We start from the raw sequence: 18,247 nt of genomic DNA on the forward strand, positions 1-18,247 counted from the left end.
GGAAACACTGCCTGGCTTTGTGCCTGAAGGAGGGAATGCACATTAGTAGGGAGCTCGAGGTCTCCACTACAGGATACAACTCTTCCGGTGGACTTTTTAAATTTATTCTCAGGGGCTCTGGTTTCCCCTTGCCCCCTTAGAGGAGATCTTGGTCAGGTCCCTCAACTGTGCTGATCACTCTTAGGTTTCATGAGTCCTCCTGTCACACTGGTCTCCCAGACAGCGTGAGTTAAGCAACAAAAATGCCCAGCCCCCTGTAAGAGTCATCATTCTAAAATTGATTTAAAACTGAGGCTTCTTGGGGTGCCTGGGTGGCTCAAGTCAGTTAGGTATCTGCCTTTGGCTCAGTTCATGATCTCAGAGTCCTGAGATCGCGCCCCATCGGGCTTCTTGCTCAGCAGGGAGCCTGCTTCTCTCCTTCTGCCTGTCACTCCCCCTGCGTGTGCTCTCTCTCTCTCTCTCTCTCTCTGGCAAATAAGTAAATGAAATCTTGAAAACCAAATAACAAGAAAACCCCTGAGGCTTCTTCCTCCCTTGCAGCTAGCTTGGGCCTCTGTGAGGTGGGTCACCTCCCACAGAAAAGGACTATGTGACCGGTTTCACTCCCTCATTCAATACTTCCATTCCTTTCTTCCTCTTGCTAGCTAATGTCTCTGAGCCCTGCACACTGGGGGTCTGCTAGTCTATGTGCTGCCTCGGTGGAGGTCAGAAAGAGGTTCTCCTCGGGGATGCCTGCCATCCTACAGGGAGAGGGCTGCGCCTCCGTGTGAAGTAGAAAAAGGCAATTCCTCCGAGAAGACACAACCCCCTGCCAGGGCATATGGTTTGGAGCTTGGAAAGCAGGCTGGATTCGAGCCCCGTTTGCACCTACAGCCAGGCACGCGTTTCAGTGAATGACTTGCACAACCGTAAGGTCTGTTAAATGTGGAGCATATGGATGAAGTTCTGGGCCAGAAGCTCAAGTTGCCCTTAACTAGTGCTGTCCTGAGTGGCAACTGCATTCTCTGGGGTTTGCAGAGATTTAATGCTACTCTTTTTGGGGAAGGGAATGGATTCCTCAGTTCTATAAAGCTCCATCATTCCATCAATGGTGACCACATCTCTGTAGTTTCTTTCTTGTAGATGAAGGCATTGCTTTTACTGGTGTTTGTTCATAAGTCTTTCTCAAGACTCTGGGCATCTGGGGATGTGCCTCCACCTTCCTCCCACTGAAATGTAGTCACTTCTGGCAGCGTTCTCGAAAAGGATCTGAGACTGAACTTCTCCAGACCCCCTGCATGTATGTTTCATAGCAAAGGACACGTTCATTTGGGAGTGTGGCTACAACCCAAACCATAGCCTCATCTCTACCCCGTGGGAGGCCTGAGGCAGTCCTTCACCTTTGACCTACTCCAGCTGTAACTCAGACACTGGCCACTCTGTCTCTCAAATTGGAAGGAACACGCATTATGTACTATTGGGTGATCCCAGTAAAACTCCTCCCATCAGTGTGAGGTGATGGGTACATACTCTTACAATGAGGTTAGGGGTGTGGCAATGACTCAGGACACGGATAACTTTCTCTAAAAACCTTAACTCTCCTATATTTTTCAACCTCTCCAACATCTTTTACAGGCTGGAGGTGGGTGGTGAACTAAGAATGAAAAGCTGTGTTTCTATCATCTTCCCCTGTAAATCCTGTGGTGGTGGACTGGCATCTAACTTGGAACGTGACTTTATTGTTTGGGGATCTGAGACAAATCAGACTAAGTGAGCTTCATTTCAACATCCTACGTGTAACCTATCTCTGGAAGTATACATAGGGAACAGGAAATATTGGTTACCTTCGGTGGGAAATGTGTTTGCTCAGGGAAGCCATGGGAGGGAGAATTTTTCACACATACTCTTTGAACTCTTTTTAAACTCTCTGTGTGTAGTACCTATTTAAGAAATTTAAATGAAAGTCAGATACCTTCCAAATACCCTAGTGTCCATTCACGTAACAGAGCACTTTCTAACTCTGAAGAAGAATGAGCCGCCTATTCTGAAGTAGAACAGTCTCAAAGATGTTGTTAGGTTAGAAAAGGAAGATATAGACTATTTCATAATATATTTACATACAGTAAAATTAGGCATAAATTCATATTTTTAATACATGAGGGATTTTCAGGACATTTTTTCTAGGATAAACTCAATCGTGTAGTAGTGATGACACGACAGTAGTGAACTTGAAATCAGTTACTCACCACAGCAAAGGCTTATATTTCTTGAGCCACAGGTGTCCGGTGTAAGCTCTGGAAGGCTGCTCTGCTCCATGTGGTGCCTCAGGGATCCAGGCTGTTTCTGTCCAGTGACTCCACCATCTAAATCCCTTGCTGCAGCAAGGGAAGGGAGAGCTGGGGAATCGTACACTGGAACTAAATGTTCTGACCCGGAAGTGCACATATCACTTCTCTGCACAGTCTTTGAGCCAAAATTGGCCTCCTGGGCACAGCCTCACTGCAGGACAGGGTAGAAGTATTTTCCTCTTGCAGATCCAGAAAGAAGAAAATGAAATGGGCTTCAGTATCCTGTAACATCGCTTCTTCCACAAAGACACAGAAAAAAACAAGTAGGAACACCTAGGTGGTTTAGTGGGTTAAGCCCCTGCCTTTGGCTCAGGTCATGATCTCAGGGTCCTGGAATCAAGCTCCGCATCAGACTCCCTGATCAGCAGGGAGCCTGCTTTCCCCTGTCCCCACCTGCCTCTCTGCCTACTTGTGATCTCTTTCTGTCAAATAAATAAATAAAATTAAAAAAAAAAAAGAAAGAAAAAGACAAGTAACAGGAGGAGGGAGTCAGGATCTGATATCAGAAGACTTACTTTTCACTCTACTATTTACTGTATTATATGGTTTGGATTTTTTTGAACCATTGAGTCATGTGTACTTTTTCAGTTAAAAGAATTAGGGACTTGGGACGCCTGGCTGGCTCAGTCTGTGGAGCATGTTTCTCTTGATCTCAGGGTTGTGCGTTTGAGCCCTCTGTTGGATGTGGAGATTACTTAAAGATACTTAAAGATCGGGCACCTGGGTGGCTCAGTGGGTTAAGCCGCTGCCTTCGGCTCAGGTCATGGTCTCAGGGTCCTGGGATCGAGTCCCGCATCGGGCTCTCTGCTCGGCAGGGAGTCTGCTTCCTCCTCTCTCTCTCTCTGCCTGCCTCTCTGCCTGCTTGTGATCTTTCCCTGTCAAATAAATAAATGAAATCTTTAAAAAAAAAAAAAGATAAAGATAAAATCTTAAAAAAAAAAGAATTAGGAACTCTAGTGTCAATGAATACTAAAATTAGTGGGTGAAAGTTTTATAAGGAATAGGATATGGTCTATAGATACCCAACCAATGCCACCTTAACTTAGGAATCAAAGTTAATTAACACCACCAGTAGTGAGACAAATAGAAAGCATATGCCTCCTGATTTAATAAACCGAGAACACAGCATCATTTTTTGCAGTAGTCTTAACAAAAATGCATAGCCCGAATTTAATCATGAGGAAAAAACACATATAAAACTAAATGGAGTGATTTTGTACACAACATCTGGCCTATACTTTTCAAGTGACAAGGTAATGGCAGGCAGAGAGAGACTGAGCAATTATTCCAGATTGAAGGAAACTAGGGAGACTTATAGATGAAATACAACATGTGATCCTGAATTGCATCCTGAAGCAGAAAAATACTTTTTTCTTTTTGCTATAAAGGATGTTACTGAGACAATTGATGATATTTGAATAAGGCTTGTAGGTTAGCAAGTATTAGTGTATCAGTGTTATTTTTCACATTTTGTAATTGTGCTATTGTTACAAAAAGAATGCCCTTGTTGGGTGCCTGAGTGACTCAGCTGGTTAAGAGTCTGCCTTTGACTCAGGTCATGATCCTGGAGTCCTGGGATCGAGTCCCGCATCAGGCTCCCTGCTCAGTGGGGAGCCTGCTTCTCCTTCTCCCTCTACTGCTCCCCCTGCTTATGCTCTCTCTCTCAAATAAATAAATAAAATCTTAAAAAAAAAAAAAGCCCTTGTTTCAGGAAATATTCAAGTATTTGGGGTAAAAAGGCATCATATCTGCAATTTACTCTCAAATGGTTGAAGGAACATATACATATATATATAATAGAAATAATATATTTATATGTTAATATATAAATACATGACATATAGTTTTGTATATTATATTTTTTAATATATAAACATATATAATTATTTCCTGAGCAAGTAGACCATTTGAGAGTAAATTACAGTTATGCCTTTTTACCTCTAAAGGAACATATATGTGTGTATGTTTATATATACATATGGGGGTAAAGAATGATAAAGCAAATTTGTTAAATGTTAACATTTTAAGAATCTGAATAAAAGGTATATGTTAGGTCTTTGTATTCTTCATTCAACCATTCTATAAGTCTGAAATTCTCTCAAAATAAAAAGTTGTTGGGATGCCTGGATGGCTCAGTCGGTTAAGCCTCTGCCTTCGGCTCAGGTCATGATCCCAGGGTCCTGGGATCCAGTCCTGCATCCAGCTCCTTGCTCAGCAGGGAGCCTGCTTCTCTATCTCTGCCTCTGCCTGCTTGTGCTCTCTTTCTCTCTCTCTCTGAAACAAATAAATAAATAAAAACTTTAAGAAAAATAAAAGAAAATAAAAAGTTGTTAAAAATGACAAGTAACTATACTCATTAAGTTTGTGGACTTTTGCACTAAACATAATACTTGTCAGCAAATTCTATTGGTAACAGAATAAAGGCATAAGGTAATTTAAAAAATTGTGTCTCACAGAATTATTGCAAAGATCATAGACTGTAATATGTGTTTGCTTGAAAACCACTATTCACATGCACTGTTTTCACTGTTATAATAATTATTTTTATTTTCAAAGTTTTATTTATTTATTTATTTATTTATTTATTTATTTTTAGTAATCTCTACACCCAACATGGGGCTTGAACTCACAACATGGGTCTGAAGATTCAAAATCACATGCCCTTCCGACAGAGCCCACCAGGCACCTCTGTTGATTTCATTTTGACTGAAGTAGGTGATTCCCATTGGAAAGCAATGGAGGTTGAGGCTGAACGAGTGACAGGAACAGCTTATTGAATAAGAAGATGAGAGCTAGGCCAGGGGGTTGGGATTTGCCTCGATGGTCCCTTTTGGGTAGTGAAAAGTTGTTACTTACCAAAATGGGTTGAGGGAAAGCTGAATTCTTAACAGTGCTGGAAAAGTATCCAGAAGGATGAGCTCAACATCCTCATTTTCCAGTTAAGCTGGTGGGTTTTACAGATGAAGCATCTGGACTAGGGTCTTAAAGATGAAGCTGTGAAGATTCAAAGCTTGAGAAGGCAGATGAATAAAAACAAGAAGATAGGAAATGTCATGCCGAGGACGCGTGGGTGGCTCAGTCAGCTCAGCATCTGCCTTCGGCTCAGGTCATGATCCCAGGGTCCCGGATGGAGTCCTGCATCAGGTTCCTTGCTCAGTGGGGAGTTTGCTTCTCCTTCTGCCTGCCACTCCCCCTGCTTGTGATCTCTCTCTCTCTCTGTCAAATAAATAAAATCTTAAAAAAAAAAAAATGTCATGCTGCTATGACCAGCTATGCAATTTGGGGGGCCCAGGGCAAATGAAAATGCAGGGCCCCTTGATCATAAGTTATTAAGAATGTTGAGGGGTGCTTGGGTGGTTCAGTTGGTTAAGTGTCTGCCTTCAGCTCCGGTCACAATCCCAGGGTCCTGGGTTGGAGCCCCACATTGGACTCCATGCACAGTGGGAAGCCTGCTTCTCCCTCTCCTCCCCACTCATGCTCTCTCTTGCTATCTCTGTCAATATCTGTCTCTCTCTCTCTCTCTCTCTCAAATAAATAAATAAAATCTTAAAAAAAAAAAAAGAAAGAAAAAAAGGAGGGGCACCTGGGTGGCTCAGTGGGTTAAGCCTCTGTCTTCGGCTTTGGTCATGATCTCAGCGTCCTGGAATCAAGCTCCACATCGGGCTCTCTGCTCAGTGGGGAACCTGCTTCCCCCCTCTCTCTGCCTGCCTCTTTGACTGATTGTGATCTCTGTCTGTCAATTAAAATTAAAATTTAAATTTAAAAAAATCTTAAAAAAAAAAAGAATTTTGAAACAGTAACAGCAGAACAGGAAACCAAGTGGGGTTGGGTGGTACTAAGCATGAAACCTCACGTGACAGCAAGATCATACACCGGTGAAGCCGGCCCTGCACGTCACAATCCACCAAGGATGTCCACATTCAGTCATTCACCCAAGGTCACTAGGTGTTTTCAGTGGAAAGGGACTGAAACTGATGCAAATGGGCTTAAATCCAAAGGAAATGCAGACTGGCAGAAGTTGTTCTTCAGGCACAAGATGATCGCTGGTTCCTGACATCACAAAATGTTCAGGTTTTTTCAGGCTCCATGTGTGGAATTTGCTTCAAGACCCAATGACTTCCAAAGTAAGAAATGGGGCCCCTCCTTCTGTTCTCTTTGGCAGGAGCAAAGATGACTTTTCCAGGAGCTGCACACATTTCCTTAGCCAGAACTGGGACCCATGGCAGGAGGACTGTGGAGCCATGACTGGATTAGAGAATCAGGATGCCCCTCTGTAGTTTAGAGTGGGGCCATCGTCCCCGGATGCACAGGGCCATGTGGAGGAGGGTGGATGCCCGAACAAAATCAGGAACTTGGGGGCGCCTGGCTGGCTCAGTCAGTGGAGTATGCAACTCTTGATCTTGGGGCTGTGAGGTCGAGTCCCACAATGGGCACAGAGACTACTTTAAAAAATAATAAATATATAAAATATCAGGGCCCTAGTGGGAAAAAGGAGCGTTTGCTATGTTCCTGACATACCGTTTCCAGAATTGCTGATATAAGAGTAGGGTGGTTGGTTAAGCAAATAGCTGAAGGCAGAAGTGCAGAGCAGGGAGCAGCGAGAGGAGCCTGGGGGCTTGGCGGGGATGCAATCATGTGACTCGTGAGCCAGTCTGTGTTTCATCCAGTGGGCCATAGAGGTCTACACAACATAACTTTAGGCGGGCCACAAAAGATTATTCTTTTCTCAGTAGATACATGTTTATTCTTATGCATATATATATTTTAAGATTTTATTTATTTGACAGAGAGCAGGAGAGCACAAGCAGGGGGAGTGGGAGAGGGAGAAGCAATGGGGCTCCATCCCTGGGATCATGATGTGAGCCCAAGGCAGTCACTTGACCAACTGAGTCATCCAGGTGCCCCCTTTTGCATATTTTGAAAGTAATTAGTAAGCAGAACACAAAAAGTACGGACCATAAAGAAAAGGATTGATAATTCAAACTTCTTAAGATGATGAACTATTGTTCATCAAAGACACCATAAAGAGGGCAAAAAGGAAAGGCACAGGGAGGGAGACTGTGTTTGCAATCCATGTATCCAACAACAGATTCTTTTTTTAATTTATTTTTTATTTTTTTAAAGATTTTTATTTATTTATTTGACAGAGAGAGATCACAAGTAGGCAGAGAGGCAGGCAGAGAGAGAGGGGAGGAAGCAGGCTCCCCGCTGAGCAGAGAGCCCGATGCGGGACTCGATCCCAGGACCCTGAGATCATGACCTGAGCCGAAGGCAGCGTCTCAACCCACTGAGCCACCCAGGCGCCCTCCAACAACAGACCCTTATCAAGAATTCACATACACACAGTCAGGGGAAATGAGAGAAGACGGAGTGCATAATTTGTGACAAGCCTCAGAGAGATCCCTGGAGTTCTGGAGCAAGTCCATATCATCCACAGTGGAGAATTAAACAGTCCTTGGAAAATACATACAAATACTACAAAACTAAAAATCAATAAAAAAAAAAAAGACAACCCAATTAAGAAAAGGGTAAAAGACATAAGCAAGCACTTCACAAAAGAGGATATGCAATTGACTGATAAATGAGAAAAGTTTTTCAGCCTCATTAGTCATCAGGGAAATACAAATCAACACCACAATGAGATAGACTTTATACTAATGAGGATGGCTAAAATTACAATGACTGAGGGTATCAAGTGCTGCTTGGTGTGAAAAAACTGGAACTCTCATTCAGTGCCCCGGAGAGGGGAGCTCACCCCAGCTCACTGGACACCTGTGAGGCAGAAGGTAGTAACACTGAACATGCATAACTTATGGTTCAGCGATTTAACTCTGTGGTATGAACCTGGAGAAACGCATACATGTGTATCTTGGAAGACCTGAACAAGAATATTCATGGCAGCACTCTCCATAAACCAATGCAAAAACCTGGGAGCAACCCAAATGTCCATGAATGGTAGAATGTATGAGCAAATTTGGGTGTGATCACATAACGGACTACTACATACCAATGAGAAAGAGTATCCTATGGTTAAATGCAATAAGATGGATGAATTTCACAAACATAATGTTGAAGGGAAGACACTAACCACAGAAGAACATATGTGATGTAATGCATTCCATTTGTATAAAGACCAAAGGCAGATAAAGGTGCCCAGTCCTTTATAGCGACATTATTTGCAATGACCAAAAGGTAGAAGCAACCTTAGTGTCTGTTGACAGATTAATGGATAAACAAAGCAAGGTATACCCATACAAGGAAATATCACTCAGCCTGAAAAAGGATGGAAATTCTGACATGTGCTACAACACAGAACCTTGAGGACATTCTGCTAAGTGAACTAAGCCAGCCACAAAAAGACAAATACTGTACGATCCCATTATCCGAGGCACCTAGAGTAAGCAAAATCGCAGAGACAGAAGGTCTCAATGGTCGTTGCAAAGGGGTGAAGAAAGGAGAGATCAGGAAGTTGTTAATGGGTATATATGCATATGGAGAGAGGGTCAGCTTTGCAGGAAGAAGAGAGTTCTGGACATTGTTTGCACTACAGTGCGTATTTAACACTGCCTAACTGTACCCTTAAAAATAGTTAAGATGATAAGTTTTATGTGATATGTATTTTATCACAGTTAAAAACTTTAAAAAAGGGCGCCTGGGTGGCTCAGTGGGTTAAGCCTCTGCCTTCAGCTCAAGTCATGATCTCAGGGTCCTGGAATCCAGTCCCGCATCGGGCTCTCTGCTCAGCAGGGAGCCTGCTTCCTCCTCTCTCTCTCTCTGCCTGCCTCTCTGCCTACTTGTGATCTCTCTCTGTCAAATAAATAAATAAAATCTTAAAAAAAAAAACGTAAAAAAAAGAGAAAAAGGCAGGTAAATGGGTCTATGGTGTTAGAAGAAGCATAGTTACCTTGAAGGAGAAACACTAAGAGGGATAAATGGGGCTTTTGTGATTTCCTGAGCTGGGTGATGTTCACCAAGCTGTACGCTCAGGGATTTATGCACTTTCATGCTACTGTGGGAGACATGGTGATGTGTTGTCCAGAGCCCCCTTCAAGGAAGAATCTGCCGCCCAGCTGCAGGGATAATGGCCAGCAGACAGACTCCAGTGCCAGTTCCTTCAGAGCCTGCAGAGGGCCATCTTACCTGACGCCGTGCTCTTCCTGCGGCTCCATCTGGTGACTTTAAAAAGTAGGGGTATAGGGGCACCTGGGTGGCTCAGTGGGTTGAAGCCTCTGCCTTCGGCTCTGGTTGTGATCTCGGGGTCCTGGGATTGAGCCCCGCATAGGGCTCTCTGCTTGCAGGGAGCCTGCTTCCTCCTCTCTCTGCCTCCCTCTCTGCCTACTTGTGATCTCTGTCAAATAAATAAATAAAATCTTAAAAAAAAAAAAGTAGGGGTATAAAGCTCTAGCCATTTAAACTTGATACTTGACAACCCTGATGGGACCTCTCTCTCCAGGGTGATCTGCTGATTGTCTTTGGTGACCCAGCAGCACAGATTTCCTTCAGCCCAATCCTGCCTTTGGTCCCTTCCTTTCCTAGGTGTGGATCTCTAACAAACATTTTACACCCCAAATTCCGTCTCAGCATCAAACCTTAAAAACCTAACCTTCTGACAGTTGCTACCAGAAGTGGATGAGAAAGCTGGTGACAAGATGGAGTTTGGGAACTTGACCACCACCCATCTGACAACAAGGACCCCAACACTGGAGGGGGAGCACACCCAGTAGTGAATTCATAGAATAGAATTCTCTAGAAGGCACAACGATCCAGATGCTTGAGATGTACATAGAAATACTAAGTATAAGGATCACGGAGCTGGAGAGGTATTGCTAAGCTCCATAGATGTGCTATAGGATAATGCTGGGTAGGAAAACCAGAGGGCATCTTTGTTTCATAGAGAGAAGCCTCATGTCTCTTGCAGGGGAAGGGCAGAGAAGCTGAGGACTCAGCCCAGGATTTAGTAGTCTGAGTGACTGATTTCAAAGGCAGTTAAGTTCCCAAATAAGGCAGGTCTCTTATGCCAAAGTCAGGGTCCTGGTTGGAAAAACCCGAGATTCTGACACATGGAGTGGTGATACTGAGTGGATGCTCCTGAAGATTTTATCTCCACAAATTCCTCTGAGTCTTCTGAGCTTCCAGAAGCAGCCCACTTCTCCGTAGTGAGAGCCAGCGCTCCCCCTCAGCTTGAAGACAGTGCAGAAGCCTCTCCCTCACAAAGCAACAGATACCTAGGCAGCATCTGCCGCTCCCTCTCCTCCTAGCCACCAGGCTCTATGAGGTTAGCTGCAGCCTAACCCAGCATGGAAGTGATAAGGCCCGAGATGGCCTCATGGGGAGGAAAGGGGCTCTACCCCATAGGAGAGCCCAGACCTAGCCAGTATGAACTGGAGGAGCCAAAGGGATACCTGTGGAATAGGATTCTGAGGGTGCTTGTTGGAGGGGGAAGGAACCTAATAACAGGAAAAGAAGAATTTATTGACTTGGGATTCCTTCCCCTTTCTCTCTCTCTCTTTTACATGTACCCAACTTTGGATCAACTACTTACTTTTTTTTAAGTTTTTTTTTTTTTTTTTAATTAGTTATGTGTTCAAGAGGAGGGGGTGTGAGGGAGAGGGAGAAAGAATCCCAAGCAGACTCCTCACTGAGAACCCCACATGGGGCTACATCTTACAACCCTGAGATCACAACTTCAGTTGAAACCAAGAGTTGGAGGCTTAACCGACTATCACCCAGGTGCCCCCTTAAATTTCTATTTAAATTCCAGTATAGTTGGGGCGCCTGGGTGGCTCAGTGGGTTAAGCAGCTGCCTTCGGCTCAGGTCGTGATCCTAGGATCGAGTCCCGCATCGGGCTCTCTGCTTTGGTGGGGAGCCTGCTTCCCTCCCCACCTCCTGCCTGCCTCTCTGCCTGCTTGTGCTCTCTGTCAGATGAATAAATAAAATCCTTAAAAAAAAATTCCAGTGTAGTTAACATACAGTGTAATATTAGTTTCAGGTGTACAATATAGTGATTCAACACTTCCATACATCGGCTGGTGCTCATCACAACCCAGGCACTCCTTAATCTCCATCACCTGTTTAAATTATTCCCTACCCACCTCCTGGCTGGTGACCATCAGTTTATTCCCTATGGTTTAAGAGCCTGTCTCTTGGTTTCTCTCTCTTTTTGCCTTTGCTCATTTGTTTGTTTCTTAAATTTGTTTCTGTTTCTTAAATGCCACATAGGAGTGAAATCATATGGTATTTCTCTGCCTGACTTAATTCACTTAACATAATACACTCTAGTTCTATTCATGTCACTGCAAATGGCACGATTTCCTTCCTTTTTATGGCTGAGTAATATCCTGTTGTATATATACACCACATCTTCTTTATCCATTCATCTGTTGATGGACATTCGGGCTGTTTCCATATTTTGGCTATCGTAGATAATGCTGCTATAAACGTCGGGATGCATGTATCCCTTTAAATTAGTATTTTTGTATTCTTTGGGTTAATACCTAGTAGTGTGACTGCTGGATAGTAGAGAAGCTCTATTTTTAACTTTCTGAGGAACTACCATACTGTTTTCCAGAGTGGCCGTAGCAGTTTGTATTTCCACCAACAGTGCAAGAGGGAGGGTTCCTTTTCCTCCACATTCTTGCCAACATCTGTTGTTTCTTGTGTTGTTGATTTTAGCCATTCTGAGGGGTGTGAGGTGATATGTCATTGTAGCTTTGATTTGCATTTCTCTGAGGATGAGTGATGTTGAGCATCTTTTCATGTGTCTGTTGATCATCTGTATGTCTTCTTTGGAAAAATGTCTATTCATGTCTTCCGCCCATTTTTAAATTGGATTATTCATTTTTGGGAGTGTTGAGTTTTGTGAGCTCTTTATATGTTTTAGATACTAACCCTTTACCAGATATGTCATTTGCAAATATCTTCTCCCATTCTGTAGGTTGCCTTTTAATTTTGTTGATTGTTCCCTTCACTGTGCAGACGCTTTTTATTTTGATGTGTATCAATAGTTTATTTTTGCTTTTGTTTCCCTTGTCTCTGGAGATAAAATCTAGAGAGAAGTTGCTATGGCCAATGTCAAAGAAATTACTGCTTGTGTTCTCTTCTAGGATTTTTATGGTTTCAGGTCTCACATTTAGGTCTTTAATCCACTGTAAGCTTATTTTTGTGTATGGTGTGAGAAAGTGGTCTAGTTTCATTCTTTTGGATGTTGCTGTCTAGTTTTCCCAACACTGCTTCTTGAAGAGACTGTCTCTTTCCTATAGGATATTTTTCCCTCTTTTTTCAAAGATGTGTTCATTTCTGGGTTTTCTATTCTCTTCCATTGCTCTATGTGTCTATTTTTGTGCGAGCACCATATTGCCTCTTTTTTAGAGGGGGGATGGGGAGAGGGAGAGAGAGAATCTTAAGCAGGCTCCATGGCTTGAGATCACAACCCTGAGATCATGACCTGAGCCAAAATCAAGAGTTGGACACTTAATCAAGAGGTGGTCCCACACTGTCTTGATCACTATAGATTTGTAATATACCCTAAAGTCGAGAACTGTAATGCCTCTAGCTTTTCTTTTCTTTCTTTTTTTCCCCCAGATTTTCTTTTCTTTTTCAGGATTGCTTTGGCTATTTAGGGTCTTTTGTGGTTCCATACAAATTTTAGGATTGTTTGTTCTAGTTCTGAGACAATTGCTGTTGGTATTTTGACAGCGTTTCCATTAAATCTGTAGATTTCTTTGAATAGTATAGACATTTTAACAGTATTTGTCCTTCCAATCCATGAACATGGAATGTCTTTCCATTTGTTTGTGTCATCTTCAATTTCTCTCATCAGTGTTTTATATTTTCAGAGTACAGGTCTTTCACTTTTTGGTTCCTAGATATATTATATAAGTTTTTGGTGCATCTGTAAATAGGATTGAGTCCTTAATTTCCCTTTCTACAGCTTTATTATTGGTGTAGAGAAATGCAACAGATTTCTGCACGTTGATTTTGAATTCCGCAACTTTGCTGAATTTGTTTATCAGTTCTAGCAGTTTTTTGGTGGAATTCTTCAGATTTTCTATATATAATATCATGTCATCTGCAAATAGTAAAAGTTTTACTGCTTCGTTGCTAGTGTGGATCCCTTTTATTTCTTTTCATTTTCTGATTACTAGTACTGTGTTGAATAGAATTGGTAGGAGTGGACATTTCTGTTTTGTTCCTGATCATAGAGGAAAAGCTGTCGGATTTTCCCCATTGAGGATGATGTTAGCGTGGGTTTTTCATGTTTGCCTTTATTATGTTAAGGTAGGTTTCCTCTAAATCTACTTTGTGGAGGTTTTTTTGTTTTTTTTTTTTTTGTTTTTTTTTTTTGTTTGTTTGTTTTTTAAAGATTTTATTTATTTATCAGAGACAGAGAGGGGGAGACAGAGAGGCAGGCCGAGGCAGAGGGAGAAGCAGGCGCCCCGCTGAGCAAGGAGCCCGACGCGGGACTCGATCCCAGGACGCTGGGATCATGACCTGAGCCGAAGGCAGCTGCTTAACCAACTGAGCCACCCAGGCGTCCCTGTTTTTTTTTTTTTTTAAATCATGAATAGATATTGTACTTTGTTGAATATTTATCTTCATCATCTATTGAAATGATCATCTGGTTTTTCCTCCTTTCTTTTATTAATGTGATGTTCCACATTGATTGATTTGTAAATATTGAACCACCCCTGCAACCTAGGAATAAATTTGGTACCTCCCTCTTGAGTTACAGGATTCAGTATCCTGGCAAGTGCCAGGATATAATGCAATGTCATCACTAGGATGGATCCTGGAAGCATGGAAAAAGTGATGATGACCCATGCTAAAGAAAATTTAAGTGTTAGACTTCCTAAGGAAGATGATGCAGGTGAGATTACAAGACTCAGGGAAGTGGGTATGCCAGAATGGACTATGGATAACCAGAAGACCTATCAGATAATTATGTCCCTTGGAAAGAACAAAAAGACACACTATTTACCAAGGCCATGAGAATCTGCTGGTGAGAAGCTGACCAGAATCTTTAACAAGTTAGGTGGTGGCTCTCCTCCATAGACCAGGGCTGATGATGGAAGATACTGTTACAGAACTTGGCTCACTGAACAATGGGCACAACTGGACCGTAAAACAACAAAGGCCAAATGGCACTGCTTAACTTCTGGAATCGAGAGAATGACAATTCTCATAATGACTGGTAATGTTGGAGTGGCAGCCAGGAGGACCTGGCCCACAGGTAGTTATGGAGATGGTTAATCCAGCAAAGCGTTCCTAGAGGCAAAACAGATGGACAACTTAGTTTGTACCAGCAGAAAATATTAAGGATAGGTGACTGGAAGGCTGGAGGCACCAGCTCCTGGAAAAAGTCCCAGTCTCTTCCCAGAGTCCAGACCTGAGACAATTTTCAGACCATGACTGAAGAACTGGCCAGGCTTGTAAGAGGAAGGATCCTCAACATTACAGCAAGAATATATGCTAATGATTCCCCCAATCCTTTCCCAAAGAGATCTATGACCATTTACTTGGGTAACTTCACTGGGAAAGGGAGAATACCCAGACATGTACAGGGTGTGTGTTGACATTGATACTAAACATCTGAAGTATCATCTGCCTGCTCCCAGTTAGAGCTGGGGAGGCACATGGGTCCAGGTAATAAGCAAAAATCCTGTCTATCCTGTCTTAGGTTTGGCTTACAATGAGTCTCCTGTGTTCCCGGACCCATCAATGGTCATTTCTCAGTCCCTGAGTATATAATAGGGGTTGGTTTGTTCTTGGGGGTCCACAAAGAAAAGTGCTGAGAATAAAGATAACAGAGATTAGTTCTATCCTTAAGAATATAAAGGATGCGGGGATGCTGGTTTCCATCACATATCTGTTTAATTCACAGTTCTCACCCCTGCAGAACCCAGAATCCTGGAGGGTGACTATAGACTACTATGAGCTCAACCGGGTACACTAGCCCTGACTACAACTGCTGAGCCAGATGTGACCCATTTGCTAGAGACGGTTACTCTGGCCTCAGGTGCATGGTATGCAGCCACTGATTTGGCAAACACGTTTTCCATCCCAATCAGATAGACAGGGACAGAAAAAAATTAGCATTTGATAATTGAATGGACAACAGGCATTAAGGGTCATGTCCTGTGTTGTATCTAATCTGATATGAGAAATGCTTGCCCCATAGAGTGTTGGGCAGTCTGCCGACATCACAGCTGAAGCTGAGGCAATGCTCTGCAAAGACAGGGTGCCATTCTTCAGGACACAGAACGATTGAACATCGAATCAATATAAAGGCAGTGGTGCGCCATGGGTATTTGGAAATTATGCTAGGATGGATAATATGGGTGACTAGTATGGGTGACCATAGATTGGCTTTCTATGCCAATTACTCCTTTCTTTCTAGAAACACACCAAATCGTTCTTTCTAGAAGTTACCGATTATGTTGTATTGAAGTATGTATAGGGGTACACAAAGATGTAAATTCAAATTGTACCTATGCAGTTTTGCTTTATGGTTCTTTTATTTCCTCTATGGGATCAGTGGTTAAAATACAATTTTCCCTTTCTTTTCATCTTGAAATAATTTAAACTTTTTTTTAAAAAAGATTTTATTTATTTATTTGACAGAGACACAAGAGAGGGAACACAAGCAGAGGGAGTGGGAGAGGGAGAAGTAGGCTTCCTGCCAAGCAGGGAGCCTGATGAGGGGCTCGATCCCAGGACCCTGGGATCACAACCTGAGCGGAAGGCAAACACTTAACAACTGAGCCACAATTTCGAAATAATTTCGAACTTAAAGAAGAATTCCAAGACTAGTGCAAAGAACTTTTTTGCCCTGAGCAATTTAAGAGTATGTTGCTAGTGATACGCCCTGGCACCTGCAGTGACACTTACTGTTTGTATTTCCTATAATCAACAGCATCCTTTTACATACATACAACACAACCATCAAAACCAGGACTTTGGCAATGATGTCTTACAACAATCGAACCCAGAGAGCAGGTTTCACCAAGTCTCATCCAAATTTCACCAACAGTCCCAAAGATATTCTTGCAAAAGAAGCCAGCCCAGAATCACACCCTGTTTTTGGTTTTCATCTCTCTTTGGTTTCCTTTAGACTAGAATACTTCCTCAGTCTTTCCTTGACTGGTACAATCACTTTTGTTAGTGACAGGCCAAGTGTTTTGATCTGAGTTTGTCTGATATGTTGTCATGTCTAGGCTCAAGTTATGCACTCTGGCAGGAGTATCTTCCCCTTGCATCTTATCAGGGGATGCACAATTTCAATTTGGTGCATTACTTGTGATGTTAATTTGATTACTTGGTTAAGATGCTCTCTTGCATGCTTCTCAGCACTCAGCATCTAAGATCTCAGTGCTAAGTAGACTTGCTTCAGCATACTGTTGTTCCCAGTCTTTCTCAGTGGACAGATCAAGGGAATATATGTTTTAAAAGACCTACATATACTTAGTTATACATACATTATTACCTGTTTATATTAAATGAAAACCATTCCAATTCCAATCCAACACCACAGGGTTTTTCTGGCTTCTCCATTACTTTATTTATCCTTTCATTAAAAAAAAAAAAAAGATTTTATTTATTTATTTGGCAGAGAGAGAGCACAAGTAGGCAGAGAGGCAGGCAGAGAGAAGGGGGAAGCAGGCTCCCTGCTGAGCAGAGAGACAGATGCAGGGCTCCATCCCAGGACCCTGAGACCATGACCTGAGCTGAAGGCCAAGCCTTTAACCCACTGAGCCAGCCAGGTGCCCCTGTCCATTCATTCTTTCTTTCTTTCCCTGCTCTTTCTTTCTTTCTTTCTTTTTTTAATTTATTTACTTGTCAGAGAGAGAGAGAGAGAGCAAGCGCAAGCACAGGCAGGCAGAATGGCAAGCAGAGGCAGAGGGAGAAGCAGGCTCCCCACTGAGCAGAGAGCCCGATGTGGGACTTGATCCCAGGACACTGGGATCATGACCTGAGCTGAAGGTAGCTGCTTAACCGACTGAGCCACCCAGGCGTCCCCTTTCATTTTTGATAGTGAGAAATTTGGCTCCTAGTATTCTATCACCCCTGACATATTTACTTCTTTGATCAATCGCTTTGTATCTTATGAAGCACTACTGTTCTGCCCCTCCCTGAAATCTCTCCCTACCTGGCTTGGACGCTGACATCCCAGCTGGCTGGCGACTGCTACGTCCCCATCCCACTCTAGAAACCTTCTTGTGCTTGGCCTCCAGCCCCTCACTCTTGATCACCACCCATCTACCACTACCCAGCAGACTCCCTCTTCATTCTGCTTGGGCTTCAATACTCTGAGCCCAGTCATGAAATGGGATTTTTAAAGCAAAGGGATTAAGAATGTGCACTATAAGTTCTGGCTGTGATGAAATCAGCCATATGTCTTCATTTGGCATGAGGACAAAATTAACAATATTCTGTATTTATGTTCAAGTTCTTAAAGTACCAACTATATTTTAGTATTTAATCTACTTGGCACTTTTTGTAAATGGTATAAAATTGGGGTCTAGTTCATTTATTATATATTCATCCTTTTATCACTGAATTTCACCTTTCATATGTTCTATCCTTTAAACACATTTCTATTCCTGGATTTTCTAGTCAGTTACACTGGCTCATTTGTCTATTCCTATGCCAATTTCATATGGGTTTTATCATGGTAGTTTTACAGCGTCTTCCAATGTCTGGTAAGCCAAGTGTACGTTTAGTGTACTTCTTTCTACATTATTAGCTATTCATAGGTGATTTATTCTTTCCAAATGAATTTTAAGATAATCTAATACCATTAAAAAGAAGCCTGGTGGATACTGTAATTGAAATTAATTTTATATAAATTTATGAAGTTGACCTTTTTTGTGACATTAAGTCTTCATATTCTAGGGTAAAACAATGAGCCCATACAACAGAT

At 42.5% G+C, this 18,247-nt stretch overlaps 1 protein-coding gene across 1 annotated transcript in view; it reads right to left on the minus strand.

Annotated features, from left to right (window-relative positions):
* Positions 1-18,247, minus strand: part of ARID3B (AT-rich interaction domain 3B) — a 115,933-nt gene that overhangs the window by 70,116 nt on the left and 27,570 nt on the right. Inside the window, exons 2-3 of the mRNA XM_059180380.1 lie at positions 5,184-5,337; positions 2,226-2,506 (exon numbers count right to left, since the gene is read on the minus strand). The gene's annotated coding sequence lies outside the window, so the exon portion shown is untranslated. The remainder of the gene's footprint in view (positions 1-2,225; positions 2,507-5,183; positions 5,338-18,247) is intronic.

Source organism: Mustela lutreola, chromosome 7 (assembly GCF_030435805.1).
Source record: "Mustela lutreola isolate mMusLut2 chromosome 7, mMusLut2.pri, whole genome shotgun sequence".
Taxonomy (NCBI): domain Eukaryota; kingdom Metazoa; phylum Chordata; class Mammalia; order Carnivora; family Mustelidae; genus Mustela; species Mustela lutreola.